Genomic DNA, 5,636 nt, shown 5'->3' with positions numbered 1-5,636 from the left:
TCGTCCGCTCTTGTATGCTGGATTGCACTATTTCACTGTATTAAGGGGAGAGGGTGCCTTCACACACATATTCGATGTGAAATATCTTCCGCCCCCCAGCGGAGCGCTTCGGCGCCTCTGCGAAGCAAAACGCGGCATTCAAAAACAACAACCAAAATTGCCGTCGATTTCCTCTCCCTGCCCTGCAATGGCTGGAGCAGAAGGAGAGCGAGAGAGAGAATAGTCTCATTGGGTCAGAGGAATGGCAGTGGAGCGGGCTAATGGCGAGTAGGCTCGCGATCTATCAATTACACCAGCCAGGTCGCTCTCCCTATTGAACATTATTACTCTCTCACGTCGCCACTGCGGTTTCCGCGACAGCAGCAGCATCATCATGATGTTGCATCCACCAATTAGTCCGGAACCGGGTTATTCTGCTGTCTGCGAACAGTCCGGTTTTAACCTTACCCAACATCCACTCTCGAGGTGCGGTACGGTGAATGTCCTATCGTCCGACCTTGTATGCTGGATTGCACTATTTCACTATATTAAGGGGAGAGGGTGCCTTCACACACATATTCGGTGTGAAATATCTTCCGCCCCCCAGCGGAGCGCTTCGGCGCCTCTGCGAAGCAAAGCGCGGCATTCAAAAACAACAACCAAAATTGCCGTCGCTTCCCTGCCCTGCAATGGCTGGAGCAGAAGGAGAGAGAGAGATTTTAGTCTCATTGGATCAGAGGAATGGCAGTGGAGCGGGCTTATGGCGAGTAGGCTCGCGCTCTATCAATTACACTTGCCAGGTCTCTCTCTCTCGGCGCACACGTCGCCACCCTACTAGTTTCGTCACAGCATATGCTGCGGCCTTTCAGTCCGGAACGGGGCTCCCCTTCGCCTTGCTGTCTGCCCAACTTAGCGGACTTGCGTTGGCTGATCACCCCGTCTTCGCGTCTGTGCCGGCCTTCAATGCAGCGCCCAACCGTCTCTTGACCGAGATTCATTGCACTATTCCACGCGCAAACGGCTACCTTTAATGTGCATAGACAACGCTCATGGTTCAACACGACCAGGGCGCAGTCTGGGAGCCGAGTATACTAAAAAGAGAGTTTAGCAGCCAAAACTCGTCAAAGCACACGTTGGGTTACCCCATCACCTAACAACGACGATGGCGGTTCCCACCCGTGAAATACACAACCTAACCAATATTGGGCGACGATGGCGCTCATGAGCCCACGTCCCCACAAACAGTAAGAGAAAGAGAGAGAGGAGGAGATGGGCCAATGTGCGGTCCCTCGCCCAATGTCTTATGCCTCGCTGGGGCAAAGAGAAGAGAAGAGAAGAGGAGCGGATAAGGGAGGAGATTGGCCAACGTGCGGTCCCTCGCCCAATGTCGGCTGCCTCGCTGGAGCTGGGTAAAGAGGAGAGGAGCGGATAAGGGAGGAGATTGGCACACACGGTGGCGCTGCCGGCGCCGAGGATAGCAAGAGAAGGTGCAGTTTGATCTGATCATCTGGTTTGCTATTTCTCTAAGGCCAACGTGCGGTCCCTCGCCCAATGTCGGCTGCCTCGCTGGGGCAAAGAGAAGAGGAGAGGATAAGGGAGGAGATGGGCACACACGGTGGCGCTGCCGGCGCCGAGGATAGCGAGAGAAGGTGCAGTTTGATCTGATCATCTGGTTTGCTATTTCTCTAAGGCCAACGTGCGGTCCCTCGCCCAATGTCTTCTGCCTCGCTGGGGCAAAGAGAAGAGGAGCGGATAAGGGAGGAGATTCGCCAACGTGCGGTCCCTCGCCCAATGTCGGCTGCCTCGCTGGAGCTGGGGCAAAGAGGAGCGGATAAGGGAGGAGATTGGCACACACGGTGGCGCTGCCGGCGCCGAGGATAGCAAGAGAAGGTGCAGTTAGATCTGATCATCTGGTTTGCTATTTCTCTAAGGCCAACGTGCGGTCCCTCGCCCAATGTCTTCTGCCTCCCTCTCAATCTCACTATTTTGGCCGCCGTGATAGGCGCCGCCAACAGCAGCAGCTACCTGGTTGATCCTGCCAGTAGTCATATGCTTGTCTCAAAGATTAAGCCATGCATGTGTAAGTACAAGCCGATTTAAGGCGAAACCGCGAATGGCTCATTAAATCAGCTATGTTTCATTGGATCTGTAAACCCACTTACTTGGATAACTGTGGCAATTCTAGAGCTAATACATGCAATTGGTCTCTGACCGCAAGGGAAGAGCGCTTTATTAGTTCAAAACTGGTCGGGCCCCGGTCCGTAACCCACCTGTGGTGAATCTGAATAACTTCGGGCTGAGCGCACGGTCTCCGCACCGGCGCCGCTTCTTTCAAGTGTCTGCCTTATCAGCTTTCGATTGTAGGTTATGCGCCTACAATGGCTATAACGGGTAACGGGGAATCAGGGTTCGATTCCGGAGAGGGAGCCTGAGAAACGGCTACCACATCTAAGGAAGGCAGCAGGCACGCAAATTACCCACTCCCCGCACGGGGAGGTAGTGACGAAAAATAACGATGTGAGTCTCATCCGAGGCCTCGCAATCGGAATGAGTACACTTTAAATCCTTTAACGAGTATCCATTGGAGGGCAAGTCTGGTGCCAGCAGCCGCGTAATTCCAGCCCAATAGCGTATACAAAGTTGCTGCGGTTAAAAAGCCTCGTAGTTGATCTCAGTTCCGGATCGACGGTGCACCGCCCGGTGTTTACTGTCACGCCCTGAACAGCGCCTCTGCCGGCTCGCACGGGATGCTCTTGTCGAGTGTCCCAGCGGCCGGAGAGTTTACTTTGAAAAATTAGAGTGCTCAGAGCAGGCTATTTTGAATGGCCCGAATGGTGATGCTGAACAATGGAATAGGACCTCGGTCTCTATTTGTTGGTTTTCGGAACCAGAGGTACGACTAATCGGAACAGGCGGGGGTATTCGTATTGCGACGCTAGAGGTGAAATTTCTGGACCGTCGCAAGACGAACGATTGCGAAAGCATTTGCTGCCGATGTTTTCATTAATCAAGAACGAAAGTGGAGGGGTTCGAAGGCGATCAGATACCGCCCCTAGTTCTAACCATAAACGATGCCAACTAGCGATCCGCCGGCGTTATTCCCATGACCCGGCGGGCAGCTTCCGGGAAACCAAAGTCTTTGGGTTCCGGGGAAGTATGGTTGCAAAGCTGAAACTTAAAGGAATTGACGGAAGGGCACCACCAGGAGTGGAGCCTGCGGCTTAATTTGACTCAACACGGGAAACCTCACCAGGCCCAGACACCGGAAGGATTGACAGATTGAGAGCTCTTTCTCGATTCGGTGGGTGGTGGTGCATGGCCGTTCTTAGTTGGTGGAGCGATTTGTCTGGTTAATTCCGATAACGAACGAGACTCTGGCCTACTAAGTAGTCGACGGATCTCCAGAAAATGGTGTCCAGTTCGCAACTTCTTCTTAGAGGGATAAGCGGCAATTCTAGCCGCACGAGATTGAGCAATAACAGGTCTGTGATGCCCTTAGATGTTCTGGGTCGCACGCGCGCTACACTGAAGGGATCAACGAGTTTTCCCCCTCCGAGAGGAGCGGGTAACCCGTTCAAAGCCTTTCTTGATAGGGATTGGGGCTTGCAATTGTTTCCCATGAACGAGGAATTCCCAGTAAGTGCAAGTCATCAGCTTGTGCTGACTACGTCCCTGCCCTTTGTACACACCGCCCGTCGCTACTACCGATTGAATGATTTAGTGAGGCCTTCGGACTGGCGCTCTTGGATTGTCGGCCCCGTTGCCCGCGAGGGTTTTCTGGGGTCGTCGCCTCGAGCTGACGGAAAGATGTCCAAACTTGATCATTTAGAGGAAGTAAAAGTCGTAACAAGGTTTCCGTAGGTGAACCTGCGGAAGGATCATTAACAGAGAAAGAGAACGGGGCGCTCTTAAAACTACTACTACTACTCTCCTGATTTGGGCGGTCTCGGGCTCTGCTCTGGCAACTCCAGCAGCGAAAGAGGACAATCCCGGCCCCCGCACCAAAAATAGGTACCACCACGCTGTAGGTGGACCACACTCGGGCGAGAGCGCGAAGACCGGAGGAGGAGGACGGACGGGGCTTTGGACGGCTGCCCGTCCGTTCCTTACTACCGGCGAATAAGCCTCTTGACCCAAAAAGAGTGAAATTCAAGTGGCAAAAAACAACAACAAGTCGTCCGGCCAAACCCAAACCACAAACTTGGGCTATGTCTGTCAAACCCTTTCATTGAGACTCGACCTGTGATGGTTAGTCGCAAAAAGACCAAATGGCAAATACACAACTCTTAACGGGGGATCACTCGGCTCGTGGGTCGATGAAGACCGCAGCAAACTGCGTGTCGGTATGTGAATCGCAAGAATACCAGATACATCGACAAGTTGAACGCATATTGCGGCGGCGGCAGCCATATGAGCTTGTCGCCGCCACTCCTCTACGAGGGTCGGAAATATACATCCATCGGTTGCTGCGAGTTCGGTGCCTGCTGACTGTCTCCCCGACACGAGGGTAACCCGAACCGAGCTTCCGCCTTGGGGTTTAATCGCCCGCGCCTTGCGCGAGGCGTGCCCTTAAAAACAAGCAAGCCTATCACTAGCAAGTCCATGGACTTGGCGCACCCACATTCAACCACAACAAAGCGACAGTTGTCGCCCTCGCAAATAACTGGAGGCGGCGCTCTTTTGCCTGCTGTCCACAGAGACACGAATGGCCGTCGGCCGCTCATGGCTGATGCTGCACATGTTCTAAGAGGCACTCCATCCCACGAAGAGGAAACGAAACCGGGTCGGATATCTTTTAAGTAAGCCCCGCCGGAATTTCGTCTATCACCTCGAAAAGAGTGCTTGGCATGCATTGCAGTGGAACCTAAATTGATGAGTGCGCCTGGGCCCGCAGTCTACCATGTAGTGGTGCAGGCAGAGAGATGAGAATGCTTGGGTGACGCCGTGCTCTTCCTCACGCGCTCCTCCACCCTCTCCCACGGTCAGACGCGGTGTGGGCGTTCTCTTTGAGAGTTCGCCACGAGTCCACGTCTATCTCATGACTGGGAGGGAGGCAGGGGGAGTTCTCTCTAAACGCGTTAAAGACGGTGTTGCGCCTCATAACGGCGCTCGCCGGGATAGAGCACTAGTTCTGCAGCCGGAAAGGCCGCTCACGCCAATTAATACTGCGACTCTCGCTCTCTTTCTCCGGATAAACAAGTGCCACTGCTGTGGCATGCGGGAACGGGGAAAGAGGTCAAAGTTTAAGCGGCAAAGGTGCGGCCGAGTAAGGGCGGAACACGAGCGTATATGCATTAAAACTGTGTGTGTATATGACTCTGCGAGAGATGTTCTGCTGGAACACTTTTCCTATTGGCTATTTACCACTCAATGAGAAGGAACGGAGTCAGGGGTGGGAGTGCCGGCGCCATGGCCGCTGGTACCCCCGCGACAAGCCCCTCAAACCTTCCTGCCTGGTAATGTCGGTGGTGAAGAAAGTCGGTGGCAGAGCGTCTTCCGCTTCGTGGTTGGGGAACTTGTTCCCCCTAAGGATGATGAGACCACGATCGACCTCGTAGTAGGAGAGAGCTACCCGCCAAATTTAAGCATATTAATAAGCGGAGGAAAAGAAACCAACAGGGATTCCCTTAGTAAGGGCGACTGAACCGGGAAAAGCC

General features: G+C 53.7%; 2 non-coding genes across 2 annotated transcripts in view; both read left to right on the top strand.

Annotated features, from left to right (window-relative positions):
* Positions 1–4,260: 4,260 nt before the first annotated feature.
* On the top strand, positions 4,261–4,424 carry LOC121877143. Its single transcript, XR_006090906.1, has one exon. It is a non-coding gene; the product is annotated as a 5.8S ribosomal RNA (ribosomal RNA).
* Positions 4,425–5,526: 1,102 nt separating this feature from the next.
* LOC121877144 overlaps positions 5,527–5,636 on the top strand; it is a 4,382-nt gene continuing 4,272 nt past the window's right edge. The window contains exon 1 of the ribosomal RNA XR_006090907.1: positions 5,527–5,636. This exon is cut by the window's right edge and continues 4,272 nt beyond it. This is a non-coding gene — a ribosomal RNA (large subunit ribosomal RNA).

The sequence above is a fragment of the Homarus americanus genome, unplaced genomic scaffold (assembly GCF_018991925.1).
Source record: "Homarus americanus isolate GMGI-L3 unplaced genomic scaffold, GMGI_Hamer_2.0 scaffold30360, whole genome shotgun sequence".
In the NCBI taxonomy this organism is placed as follows: domain Eukaryota; kingdom Metazoa; phylum Arthropoda; class Malacostraca; order Decapoda; family Nephropidae; genus Homarus; species Homarus americanus.
This window is presented reverse-complemented; position numbering and strand designations above follow the sequence as displayed.